The following is a 15,544-nucleotide window of genomic DNA, read 5'->3' on the forward strand; positions in this document are numbered from 1 at the left end:
GTGACAGTTACCTACGGATCCTTGATGAGTTGTTGCAAGTGTTCTGAATCAGACATAACTCTTGAAAATAAATAATCAGACTTCTTTCTGGACGATACATAATCAGACCCTACTTTTGACGATACATAATCAGACCCTACTTTTGACGATATATAATTATACTTCACTCTTGACGATACATAATCAGACTTCTCCCATGACGATACATAATCCGACTTATCTCTTGACGATACATAATCAGACTTCTCCCTTGACGATACATAATCAGACTTCTCTCTTGACGATACATAATCAGACTTTTCCCTTGACGATACATAATTAGACTTCTCTCTTGACGATACATAATCAGATTTCTCCCTTGACGATACATAATCAGTCTTCTCTCTTGACAATACCTAATCAGACTTCATTCGTGAAGATACATAATCAGAATTTATTCTGGACAATACTTTATCAGACTTCATTCGTGAAGATACATAATCAGACTTCATTTTGGACAATACATAATCAGACTTCTCAATTGACGATACATAGTCAGAATTCTCTTGACGTTACATAATCAGACTTTATTCGCGACGATACATAATCAGACTTCATTCTTGACAATATATACTCAGACTTCTCAATTGACGATACATAGTCAGACTTCTCTCGACAATATATAATCAGACTTCTCTTCTGACGATATATAATCAGACTGCTTTCTTCGCAAAATACAATCACACTTCTCTCTAGACGATATATAATCAGACCACATTTTTGACAATGCAAGAGGGGGTGGACAGCTTTTGAGGGAGGTGGGGGCGGAAGGTGGGAGAAAGGGGGCGGGAGGTAGGAGGTGGGAGAGAAAAAAAGATTCTAAAAGTGGGAGGTGGGAGATAGGGGGCGGGAGGTGGGAGAAGGGTACCCCTTGTCCACCCCCTCATGCAAAGTAAGACTTTTCTCTTGAAACTATATAATGAGTCCGGTCTCTTGACGATACTTACTCAGACTTCTCTCTTGACGATGCATACTCAGACTTATCTCTTGAAGATAAATAATCAGACTACACTCGTGGTAAAATATGATTAGACTTTTCGCTTGCCGATATATAATCAGTCCGGTCTCTTGACGATACATAGTCAGACTTTTCTCTTGACGATACATAATCAGATTTCACTCTCGACTACATAATCAGTCCAGTCTCTTGACAATGCATAGTCAGACTTTTCTCTTGGCGATACACAATCAGACTTCTCTCTTGGCATTACGTAATAAGACTTCTCACTTGACAATACATAATCAGAGCTAACTCGTGACAATACATAATCAGACCTCACTCTTGATAATACATAATCAGACTTCTCAGTTGACGATACAGAATCAGACTCTCTCTTGACGATAGATAATCAGACCTCACTCTTGACAATGAAGAGTTGGACTTCTCTCTTGACAATAAATAATTGGATTTCTTACTTGACGATACATAATCAGATTTCACAATGGACGATACATAATCAGACTTCACAATGGACGATACATAATCAGGCTTCGCAATGGACGATATTTAATCAGACTTCGCAATGGACGATACATGTGATACGTGTATCCGCCTTCTCTCTTGACTATGCATGATCAGATCTCATTTTTGACGATTCTTTATCCGCCTTCTCTCTAGACAAAACATAATAAAGCTTCCCCCTTAAAAAACACAATCAGGCCTGTCATTTGATGATACATGGTCAGACTTTTCTATCGACGATACATTTAAATTTTTTTGTTATTGACGATACATTTAAAGATTTTTCTAATGCCACTATGAAATCAGATTTGTTTATTGACAATGCGTAAGTAAACAAAGTACATAAACAGACATGCCTACTTTCAATCAAAAATTTATATCTCATTCTACTAAAAAAAATAGTAAATTATTTTTCATGATAATAAACATGTTGTTGATACGATATTTCAACTCTACATGGGTACTGTTAGCTTTGTAGTAAGATCTTTGAATATTGTCTTTATAGGTATCAACATTGATTTTATGTTTAATAGTTTAAAACAAAACTTAAGTGTATTGCTATCCAGGTACTTGTATTTCACCATTGCACAATGTCACACTTTTCTCTGCTAATGACGTCTGTACAACAGCTCCGTTGGAGGTGTACTGATTGACATTTTATTCTCGAACTTAGCACGAACGCCACAAAAAAAAAACGAGAGTGAACCTGTAATCCAGTGGTTGTCGTTGCATGGTTCCTGTATGTCATATATGTGTTTCTTTCTTTGTGGTATCCTTATACAATCAGGCCGTTGGTTTTCTCTTTTGAAATGATTAACATTTTGTCAAAAATTAAAATAACAAAAATACCGAACTAATAGTGAATTAAACCTTGTTTTATAGCTGGCTAAACCTCTCACTTGTATGACAGTCGCATATAATTCCATTATATTGACAACAATGTGTGAACAAAACAAACAGACATAATAGGTAAAAATGTCAAAAATAGGGGTACAGCAGTCAACATTGTGTTTTAATCTTAATCACTATAAAACAAACAAATATGTCAACAAAGAAACACAAAATGACATATAGACAAAGCACATAAGCAAAATTGAAAGACAAGAATACAAAAAATGACCACAGCACAACAACACAATGGCGGAATGCATAAGTACAGAGTCACGCCAAAAGGATATCACCAAAAATGGACTAAACAGTAAATGTTAATAATTTACAAAGACAAATAAAAGAACACTATAACACGTAATCAATATGATAAACAACGTCAGTACCTAAAATCTATACTTCAAAACCATCATGTATTATTTGTGAAGTTGATAAGGAACATTTATCAACAAGGTTTTGGTATCTTCCGATGAACTTTTTTAGAAAAAGGACGAGACGTTCTTTGACATTATCCTTGTTCATCAACCTTCTGCTCAGACACTGATGACGTTTTGTAAAGTCTGAGTAGCAGCTGTAAGCTCTTGAATACCGAATGAGTTGGAAAATGTATATCCCATATGCAGGTGAAGTTGGTATATTGCTACTAATGTGGGGGAAATTGATAATTTCAAAATTAAAATCGTCTCGTTTGTCATAGATTATGGTACTGAGATGACCGCTTATGTCAAATTCGAGGTATAAGTCTAAAAATGAGGCGGAGGAAGGGGAGCTTACTATACAGTATGGGTTTTGCTCATAGTTGCAGGCGGTGACATTTCCCGTATGAATGCATGGACGTCTCATCGTCTACCATGCCACATCTGCTACTCTTTATATAAACTACGTATGTCACGCGGCCCACGTGTTCATTTTATGTATGAAACAAAAGTACGTTTGTATAAATTTGATTGCATGTATATCCTTTGCATGAGAAAGAAAAACACAAAATTTAACATTTTACCACTAATAAGAGTAGCCACAATCACTAATATTCCAACAATTGATTTCCTTGCTAAATTCGAAAATTTAGAATCTCGGGTTTTCACATGGGTTGCTAGGCTGCAGTCCTTTTGCACCAATTGCTATTTTTGAGATATATTATTTGCGCCAAATATAATTTTGTAAAGGTATCAATTGCAGCATAATTCAAAATTAAGTTTGCGCCAAATTACCTGTATGAACATTGTCAATTATGTTTTCTTGTTGCATGCACAAGTCCTTTAAAAGATGATATACTTAAAATACAATGAAATATTGAATAATTATAAAAAGAAGATGTGGTATGAATGCCAATGAGAAAACTCTCCGCAATAGACCAAATGACACAGAAATTAACAACTATAGGTCACCGTACGGCCTTCAATTATGTGCAAAGCCCATACCGCATAGTCAGCTATAAAAGGCCCCGAAATGACAAATTTAAAACAATTCAAACGAGAAAACTAACGGCCCAATTTATGTACAAAATAATGAACGAAAAACAAATATGATATACAGCAACAAAAGACAACCACTGAATTACAGGTTCCTGATTTGGGACAGGCACATACAGAATGTGGCGGGGTTAAACTTGTTTGAAGGCACCAACCCTCCCCTAACCTGGGACAGTGGTGTAACAGTAGAACAAACTATAAAAATCAGTTGAAAAAGGCTTAACTCATCAGATGGATACAAATAGAAATACATCTAACAAAAACACAAAGTAGACATGGACGGGTACTTGTACATCCCAACAACAAAAAGACGCTTAGCACAGATCTGAGAGTACTCGCAGTTACTGACAGCTAGTTCAAAATATATGTATATGTATATAACAATAATATTTAGTTTGATTATATTCACTGATAACAAAATCAATATTAATACCAATAAAAACAATATTCAAAGATCTAATTACAGTGTTGAATTGGTAACCTTTTCGAATAAGTTTATTCAAAGGATCGATAAGTTTACCGGGATCGTTTCTAAATTTCCGGGCTCGGAAAACAACATCTCCGTAAAAATAAGGATGTGCTATCCCGATTGAAAGAAGTTTTCTACAAGAACAACCAAACTTCAAAACCAAATCTTTATATCTATGGAAGAATTAAGTAAAGGTTTTAAGTAATTTGTGGTAACGAAATCCCTGACATAATAATTTACCTGTAATACATAGATTACGTTCATTAAAATCCAAAACGCCACAACAGACACGGGCATAGCGAACGAGTTGTGATATATAAACACCGTAAGATGGTGCCAAAGGAACATCACCATTCAAAACAGGAAAATTAACAATATGGAACGAAAAATCGTCCCTTTTGTCGTAAATTTTAGTGTGGAGTTTCCCATGTAAAACTGAAATATCTAAATATTTGATTTATTTACAGTAAGTTCCTTTGGGTAAATTTCGGCAGTATATTTAGAAAATTCTTGATTATTTAACGAAAATAAACATGACTATCAATGCATAATTCAGATTGGAGAAATAAGGTCACTTTGAACAATAAAATAAAGTCTTGCAATCGTATATGCAGATAAGTGTGTTTTTAAAGACACCCTAAATGGAATCCGAGAGACCATCAAAGATCAGTCGTTCGGTCAATTTTAATGAAGATGGTTGCCCAAAGTATTTTCAACCGTTGTCTACTATACATTACCTAAATGAATAAGCAGTACAAAGCAACAGCCGTAAGAAATAGACATTATCCAGGGAAAAAATGTGCGGTTGAAGGAAGCATTTTTGGAGCAAACTTATCTCTCTCAATTTTTGAAGGAAATCGTATTAAAATGCATTCGTGTTTACATAAAATATAACTAGCATACTTTAACCGAGTTCGATTGTGGTTTCATTCTTGATATTTAAAATATGGAGAAGTTACTTCAAAATGTAGAAATTTGTCTGTTGTAAAGAAAATGAAATAATTTGGCTCCGAAAGACAATCCACTTCCAACAGAATTTTGGCTTTGGTTAAGAATGTCCTTCTTATAATTCCACATTGCATTGCCAAAATCTGTCAAAATTGCGGTTTTGAGCTATCTTTAGGCATATAAATCTGATCATCTGTTTAGAAATAAACCGTCATTTTGTATGAGCATCGAAGTACTCATGCAGATCACATGTAAATGGAGCTGTGATACTGTGAATCTAAGAAAAAATTAGACTTTTTGAAAATGACCCTGGTGTGAAATAAAATATGGGAAAATTGCCACTGCCTTGTTGATTCCAAGAATTCCCAGTATTTACTGAAAATACATGTACAAATAAGATAGTTAATCATTATTCTAGCGACATCACTATAATATTTACTTTGTGAAGGCTTTTGTTGAATATTGGGCTGCTTTTTCATTATGGTATAGATCATTTACTTAAGGTGTCCGGAACTATTTATAGGTTTCCATTTTCCCTCATTATTCTCAACTCGTTCAGTTTCAAAGCTACCTTGATAGATGGGATTGTTTTCGTTATCGGCCAGATCATAAATATCTTTTAGATATCACTTTAGAAACACCTTTTTTCAAATATTTTTTCTGTTTTATTTTTCTCACCTATATATTTTGGTAATAAGGTGGATCTATTGATTTATTTAGAATGTAACATTCTTTAACACTTTATCTGGAAATCGCTATGCTCTATGAACGTTTCATCGATTAGTGGTTATTCCTTAATTTGCCTGTTTCAAGTCAAAGTTTTAAACTTTATATATCCAACACACATTTATCCAAATGGCAATAAAACGAATCCCATTCTCCCGTACTAGCCCATTTTCAGAACCCGATTCTCTATTTTAAGACTTGACACCTCACTTCCTGTCATGAGAATAACTGTCTTTTCTTAGCATTATACATGTTAACTATTCAACAGTCAGTGACTACAAGTTCCATGCAAGGGTCTACTATCAAATTATTCTATTCCATGTAGGTGTCTATTAAATTCCATGCATGTGTCTACAATCAAATTCCATGCATGTGTCTATCAAATTCCATGTACGTGTTAACTTTTCATATATGTTTTTTGAGAAATGTTTGTTGCAATCACATTGATCGTCAATATTGTGTAATAGTTTCTTTTGTGATTTTTGATTGCTTTGGTTTAGTGCTTACTGGTTGTTGGCCTCTTTCCTTGGACATAAAACATACAATATCTGTCTGCATTCTAAGCTAGATTGACTGACACTAAGCGATTACTTGAATTGGCTCCGGTTATACGTTTTTCATGCTTCTGTTGAGTACTGTACCCTTAATGCAAGGACTGTCAACTAACAATTTATTAGACTTGAAGCGATACCGTTGTTAAAAGCGTTACTTAGACATGCGTATATGTATATGTTAGCAAATCATACAATTTACAGAAAACTGAAAATATGACATCTGCATGGTTAACGGCTACTTCTACATGTAGCGACAGTAAACAAAAATAGTAGATTTCAAAAGGAACAATTCCATATAAAAACTGTTTTTAAGTATAGATAAGTAACATTTAAAACTAGATTAACCAACAAATAAAATTAAACATTTACGATAATAAAGACCTTTTCAAAGAATTATACAATGAAATAAGACAAAGTCCTGTAATATTGTCTTATAAATATATAGAATTCAAAAATTTCCAAGTACGTTTAAGAAGCTTAAAAGTTCTGGATTTTTATTTTCAATGCTCGGGAGCACAACGTCCTAAAACGACAAGACAGTTAACAATAGAAAGTAGGATACTACAAACAGGACACACAATCTGATATGGTTAGGTGCAAAGAAAGAAAATGTTTTATTTTCAGAAGGAACACGCCTACTACTTTGTGTGTTTTGTTTTTCAATCAGATTTTGCATATTAATTGTAAGGCAACAAAGGTCCTAGAAAGGGAACACAGAACAATACATGCAGTTGTCAATGTTAGCTTGTCTTTCGAGAACCATTTTGTTCTCTGTTTTTAAATTCAATAAATACTGTAACCAAAATTTTGAGAATCCCGCTTCTATCTCAAGTGTGCCAATTGTGATTTTTTTTTTTTTTTTTTAATTACCATTATTTGTTTCACAGAACAGAAAATATATTTTCAAGGTTCTGTGTACCATGTTTCAAAAACTGGGAACTTGTTAACAAAGCATACACATTTAGGCTATTTTGAGAAATGGTATAAACGTTTTGTATATTATTGTGCATTGGAATACAAAAATATTGACAAGAATTGTTAATATTTCTTTTAAAATAAAGGTTAAACCAAGCAAAATGGTTTAAGAACAGAAACTATATATAGCCGATACTCGCCGATTCAAACAAATGTGCAAGTAGAAATGTGATATACATTTAGACGCGAAAGTTGAAATGCATATGACATTTAACAATAATATGCATGCACTCTTACTACACAATGTAAAGGGAATGATTAGCTGTGGAAAATGCTACAGCGATGATCAAAAGGACCAAATATATAAATGACCAGATGCCAAGGACAACCTGTATATACCCAAGAGCGGACTGGAGGGTGTCGACTCACTCATGGATAAACAAATTTTACTGTGCGTATTGCTGTGTGTTTGTTTATTCTACATTGGCTAGAGGTATAGGGGGAGGGTTGAGATCTCACAAAACATGTTTAACCCCGCCGCATTTTTGCGCCTGTCCGAAGTCAGTAGCCTCTGGCCTTTGTTAGTCTTTTTGTATGTTTTTTTTAGTTTTGGTTCATTTACATTTTATGGAGTTTTAGTGTGACGTCCATTTTCACTGAACTATTACACATTTTTGTTTAGGGGCCAGCTGAATTCCGTCTCCGGGTGCGGGATTTTCTCGCTGTGTTGAAGACCCATTGGTGGCCTTGGGCTTTTTTCTGCTCTTTGGTCGGGTTGTTGTCTCTTTGACACATTCCCAATTTCCATTCTCAATTTTAGATGATGCGAATCAATGGAAGTCTAAAGAGACACCTTACATATTTTTGGGTCATTTGTTTCCTAAGCGTTGAACAGACGATAGAACTATCATTTATTAATGTACAAGTTTATGAGATATTTATTTTCAGCAATTGCTGAGAGCAATTATGTCAACATTTCCTTGATCAATCCGAATTGATGTCAAATACATGTATAACTGTTTATAAAAACATACCCCTGAAAGGCCTCAAATATAAAACAATGAGACATAATGATGTATTCTGGCGTCTTCAAGTTATACATCATTAAAACTTTACCATGTCCGCGGGCCTATTTTTTGTTTAAGACTTAACATGAATAATAAATAAACATAAATCATTTATTCGCGAAGTAATGTAGGACGACACATACAAGAAACGATTATTGTTAAGACATATATTACAAGTATCTTCCCATGCGACAGCTTATACTTCAAACGTCATACAATTTACAAATGAGTTTCCTCAGATGGAGACGACCATCATGTCAAATCATTGAAAACATTTTGTTTCTAGTGATCAAAGTGTTATATGTCCATGAGTTTATTAAAGTTCTTATATGAATTTAAAGGAGAAATTGGAATATACAAATGGTTGTTTTGATATTAGCAGTCAAGTTTATTTGAAAATTATAAAAAAATTTAACATTCAAATTAAGCCTTGACCGACATAGCAGAATACTATAGTTTTCCAATTATCCGAATTTGATAGGAAGCTGCTATAAAAACAATGCCTTTCTTAGTCTTTTCCATCTATAATACAGCAGATGATGGTTTTGCATTAGAAGAAATATAGTGTCTCTCAAAACTCAATTGCCTCGTCATCGGTTTTCATTTTAATCTCAGTATCTTCTGTTCTTTTTAATGGAAGTTCGTGTAGGTTGCATATCTTTATTCTTTCATAACTTATATCTTTACTCCCTGCGTCTCACAGCTGAACAAGTTGTGTAGACACTTCTGTATTGTCGTAAACATGTGCTAACCTTTGATTGTAGAAGTTTGTTTGTGCTCAGGTTTTTTTTTCGGTTGTTTAATTGCTGTCCACGTACAACTTTTCATAAATTAAACGTTTTTTTCTATTACCATCATCATCGACTGCATGTGTTTATAGTGTGCTATTGATATTGTTGTAGATTTCACTGCATTTGTAAAACGTTTTGTTTTCAGTAATTTCTAACGATATATTTAAGAAATACGTCTGGTATAGTAGACTGAAAAATTGGAGGGGGACTTCTGAAAGTGACAAGCTCCCTCGGCTCCTACGTATATGCCAGTGGTCTGAATTATAGAATGAATTTAAGAAACTCTTAATTTAATTTGAAAACTGATGACACTGAGAATGTTTAATGCTACCATTTCAGTCAAATGTACGTCAAATACTTTGGGATGGAGCAGCATAATTTTTAATTTTAAGAAATGCTGATTGTAATATGGAGAGGCAGACAAACCTTGTTTAAGGATTTTCTATCATCATCCAGAGTTATATTTGGAGCGCATTTCAGATTGAGACCAAATAAAATATATTATTCTACTGTATGTAGCTGTGATAACTGTATTATCTGTTTGGTTGAGACGATTCCACGTGACACTAAACGATTACTCTGCATTTTACACAGCAAAATCATTGTAAATATCATGTCTAAAGCTTATGTTAGGCGTTTACTTTAAACACAAAAACATTTCATGTTATAAATAATTAATGATCGATATATTATTTATGCATACTTTTGATTATAAAACCAAAGGGATTGAAAAATTTGCAAGTACTTAAATAGTCTAGTTAATTTCTGCAAGTTAAGGAAATAAGTGGATTAAAACATTCATTTCCTTGTCTAAGGGAGGTATGCAGATTTGCACAGATTGACTCACCACCATCAAGTCATATTAACTTCATCGGGATTTTTCTTGTTAGAGGAGTGGCAAATCATCATTTCTCTCATACGCAAGGGAAATTACGTTTTATTTTTTAAATATATACATATTCTATCTTCTGGTCACTCTCGATATTTAATAATCAAAATAATCGTCTGCATTCGCATTGTCTTTAGATTTAGTGGTATAATTTAACATTTAATAACGATTTTTTTTTAAATATGTTTGTAATCTTAACATTCCTAAATCAATAAAATACATGCACAACCATAAAACTATTCTTTGATTCGTCTGTCTTTTAGAAATTCAAGACAAGTTCTTTAACTTGTGAATATAATGATTGTTTATAGCATTTGGTTACTTCATTAAAACATTTCTGAAGGTATTAAACATTGAAATGATGTCATACCTTCAGAGTAAAGAAACTTTACGTCTCTCGCTGACAGACATCTAGATAAATAACATTCATAAATGAACCATGGTCGTTTTTCTATTTCTAAATATATTTCTATGTGAAAATATAATTCTACAAGCAAACAATTTTGGTATTACATTTTAATCCATGGCAATAGCAATTTATGTAAAACACCTTTATTCTTGTATTTGTTATTTTTTCTAAACAGGAGAATTTATTTGGCTTGGGTTAGATTTTCTACAAGAGGCAATGATCATGCCTTTTATAATATGACTTTAAGCGTGTATCTGTTATATTAAGCATTAATGAAAACCGTTTTGCCAGAGTTTTCATATTGTAAAACCAAGAAAGACCTGGAAATATAAAAATAAGAAGATTTAATAACATGATTGCCAATGAGACAACTCTCCACCAGAGATCAACTAAGGTAGAAGACCATTCGAGATCCAGAGTTTGAAATTGGAGATCATATTTTTGAAGTTTGAAATAAGCGAATTCATTGCAATTTAATTCCAAAAACAGACTATCAACAAAGAACTTTTAAAAAGTTAAGATAACATAGCGAACAATAACAGTAAACAACTGATTATAATTGGAATTGAGTCTTTAGGTTGTCCACGTTTGCGTGCTGACTGTGTATATGTTACAGAACAAATTGGAATTTTAAAGTAGGATCAGAATCATCTTAGTACAAATGAGAATTCAAATCTCTACTAGTAGAATTTGGTATATCTAGTATCATCCAGGATACTGATATCTACACCAAGTGTGATTCCGGTAGATGTGGGATATCTAGTATCATCCCAGGATACTGATAACTACACCAAGTGTGATTCCGGTAGACTGTGGTATATCTATAGTATCATAAAGGATACTGATAACTACACCAAGTGTGATTCCGGTCGACTGTGGTATATCTATAGTATCATCCAGGATACTGATAACTACACCAAGTGTGATTCCGGTAGAATGTGGCATATCTAGTATCATCCAGGATACTGATAACTACACCAAGTGTGATTCCGGTCGACTGAGGGATATCTAGTATCATCCAGGATACTGTTAACTACACCAAGTGTGATTCCGATAGACTGTGGTATATCTAGTTTCATCCAGGATACTGATAACTACACCAAGTGTGATTCCGGTAGACTGTGGTATATCTAGTTTCATCCAGGATACTGATAACTACACCAAGTGTGATTCCGGTAGACTGTGGTATATCTAGTATCATTCAGGATACTGATAACTACACCAAGTGTGATTCCGGATAGTATGGTATCAGATTTGTTATTTACCAATTTAATTTTAATTCCGAATCGTACTGAATATGTTGGAAAACAATAAGTGTGAACTTATCAATACTTTATTACAAAACAAATCTGACTTAATGTACTTGTACATCTGACATAAAGCACTTGTGCATCTGACATAAACTTTCTTGAATTTATTTTTAACTGGTTTATCTATTACAATATTTATATTTTGTAGATGGTATTTTCTTAAGAAAAAACAAAGTTTCGAACTTTTACATGGTTGAATATACGTGACCGATGAGGAGTCAATGATATTATCACCAAGACTGTTTATGAATAATGTTGTTTTTAATATTATCTTTGATTGACAATAATCACTTTGACTTTCAAGAATTTATCCACCTTATGAATTTTGATTCCAATACAGCGCCCGTTTCATAATATTTCTTTGCAAGGAGTGGTTCCAACTCATGATGGGTTCTTCTACGCTTGCTTCCCTTACATACTAGACTGTTAACCACTGATCGCATTGTGTCTATAGATTCGGGAATATAGACAACCCCTATAGTATATCTATGTTTTTGTTGGCAAATATTGTTCGTAATCTGAAGGTAAATACATAAAAGTGCTTCGGACCAACGAAATTTATAAAGTGTAATTTTCGATACTACCTTTGGGGGACTGTTTGTAAATAAATTTTGACTATTTTATTTATATTTATGTTCTTTTTGGTCATATAGTTCCTAACGTGTCTACGTATTGATACATCCCTGGCTTTCCAGTGTTTAGGTATGATGTGACGTGTCTACGTATTTATACATCCCTGGCTTTCCAATGTTTAGGTATGATGTAACGTGTCTACGTATTTATACATCCCTGACTTTCTAATGTTTAGGTATGGTGTGACGTGTCTACGTATTTATACATCCCTGACTTTTCAATGTTTAGGTATGATGTGACGTGTCTATGTATTTATACATCCCTGGCTTTCCAATGTTTAGGTATGATGTGACGTGTCTACGTATTTATACATCCCTGACTTTCCAATGTTTAGGTATGATGTGACGTGTCTACTTATTTATACATCCCTGGCTTTCCAATGTTTAGGTATGATGTGACGTGTCTACGTATTTATACATCCCTGGCTTTCCAATGTTTAGGTATGCTGTGACGTGTCTACGTATTTATACATCCCTGACTTTCCAATGTTAAGGTATGATGTGACGTGTCTACGTATTTATACATCCCTGGCTTTCCAATGTTTAGGTATGATGTGACGTGTCTACGTATTTATACATCCCTGGCTTTCCAATGTTTAGGTATGATGTGACGTGTCTATATAGATTCTACCACTGCATCGAGTGTGATACGATATTTATCCACTCGAGACAGTTGAATTTTCAAATTTAAAACGCGAGGCTCGCCGAGCGTTTTAAATATTTAAAATTTAACTGTCTCGAGTGGATAAATATCGTATTACACGAGATTTGGTGGTGGAATCTGTTTCTCTAATGATTTTCAAACAATATGCAGGCAAACTTGTTCCGTCTTTTCGAAATTCAGAGGAAAGCAAGTAAATTCGACGTCATAATCGGATTTTATCCAATGAAGAACTGAGATTAAACGAACCACACGTTGATTAAATTTTTTTTATACAATGGATGCAGAAAGGGATAAATTGACTAAGAATTAGAGAAACGTATTTATACATCCCTGACTTTCCAATGTTTAGGTATGATGTGACGTGTCTACGTATTTATACATCCCTGGCTTTCCAATGTTTAGGTATGATGTAACGTGTCTACGTATTTATACATCCCTGACTTTCCAATGTTTAGGTATGATGGTGCCCTAATGAAGGTAAATCCTTAAAAGCTCTTCGAAATTTATTGAGAAATTATTTTCATTCACCTACAATTCCTTATGAAGTATTTCCTTGTGTTCGTCCATTTTTAAAAAATATTATCTACTATTTGCATATTTTTTATATCATAAATTGTATTGAGAACTATTAAAGTTGGCATTGTTATGACTGGTGCCTCATGGCAGATAAGCGGATAATTCGTAACAAGATTTTTTTTGTTCTTGCAATTATGTTTTTGCTTGTAATTTTAGTTTTAATGTACAAAGTAAATCAAACCCGTTTTTTTATGTTTTATGTCTATCAAATGATTCATCTAAGACAATCATGGGATCTAGACTTTACAATCTTTACTAGTAGTTATTATAATTCTGATTAGTACCGGATTTTAGTTAGTGGAAAGTAGAATTCCAATTTGAACTGTAACATATAATTACGTAAACTTTTTTTTCATTTGTTTCAGATAGAAATAGTAATGTTCGTGTAGAGTGAAATATAGGTATCATAGCATGATATCTTTTTTTTGTAATCGGCTACTCTAGATTTTGAATTTTTAATTTAGATATCAGATTTCGAATCTGAAAGCATAAATTTTAAATATTAAACATAGAGTTTTGAAACATGAATTCTAAACTTTAGAAAATATAAAAAAAAATAAGACGAAACATCAAAACCAAATAGAGCACATATGTGAATTAATTTGTTTACTCTGTATATGTGTATGTTTGGTTGTATGCTAGAACATCCACAGTGTATGCGTAAAACACATGCAAAACTTGCTTGACTATCTTATGGTGTCGATAATCATCTTTCATTTCTGTCTGGCTACACTGTTAAGCAACGTTACTCCCTCCTCCCCCTCCCCCACCTCAAAAAAAAGTAAAAGACAACAAGGCAAACAATAGCCGGCAAAACATGTCATGTTACTTAGGACCAGTAAAACTCCAGTGATTCTGTTTAAACTTTGTTGATGTTCTTGTATACAGGCAAACACATTTTCTATTTCAAAATTAGTTTACGCTCTTCTGTAATGGGTAAAAATTATAAAGCCTCACTAATGCACAGTAAACAGTTAAAATGTTACCTGGAAGAAACTTTTTTAGAGCAGCCAAATAGGTCTTATTCAGTAAATTACTAATATATTAACATAGATTTATAATTGTGATCATCCGTCAAAACATTTCTTATCACGACTGAATGGACAGACCAAGAAGGCGCCACATCTATCAATCCTAGAAATGATCAACACGAAAATTTAATCCCATCAATGTCATTTGTTAATTATTCTGATATGATACATATTAATAATTAACATAACCAGTTTCTGGCATCACCATGAACATGGTGGTAAACGGAAATGTACTTTTACTATGTCTGTTTTGACACAAACTGGGGCGTTGTTACATGTGGTGTATAAATATGTTCCATGTTTATAGCCTGTTGGTCAATTTAACAATGTATATACATGGTTGAAGTTAACAGAAACATTCACGTTTTCGTGGTTGTTTGTTATGAAGAAAACAAGACAATACTTACATAAGGACTGGGACTGAAACAATTAGATTATAAATTGAATATAATCAACACCATCGTCCAATCAAAAGAACTAGAATTTGCACATACTTTTACCACACTGTCTGTTCTTAAGATATGTGGTGATTGCCCTGTACGAGACAAGAGTTGGGAAAATTACACGCATTTTTGAAATTTTTTTCAACCACAGATAATTTTTTTTCAGGAGAACTCAAAATTATTCAACTTTTCTGCAGATTTGATCACTCTCCAAATCGTTATCAACAGATATATTATTTATTTTGTTCTTGTCTTGATG

The sequence above is a fragment of the Mytilus californianus genome, unplaced genomic scaffold, assembly GCF_021869535.1.
Source record: "Mytilus californianus isolate M0D057914Y unplaced genomic scaffold, xbMytCali1.0.p SCAF_2, whole genome shotgun sequence".
In the NCBI taxonomy this organism is placed as follows: Eukaryota; Metazoa; Mollusca; class Bivalvia; order Mytilida; family Mytilidae; genus Mytilus; species Mytilus californianus.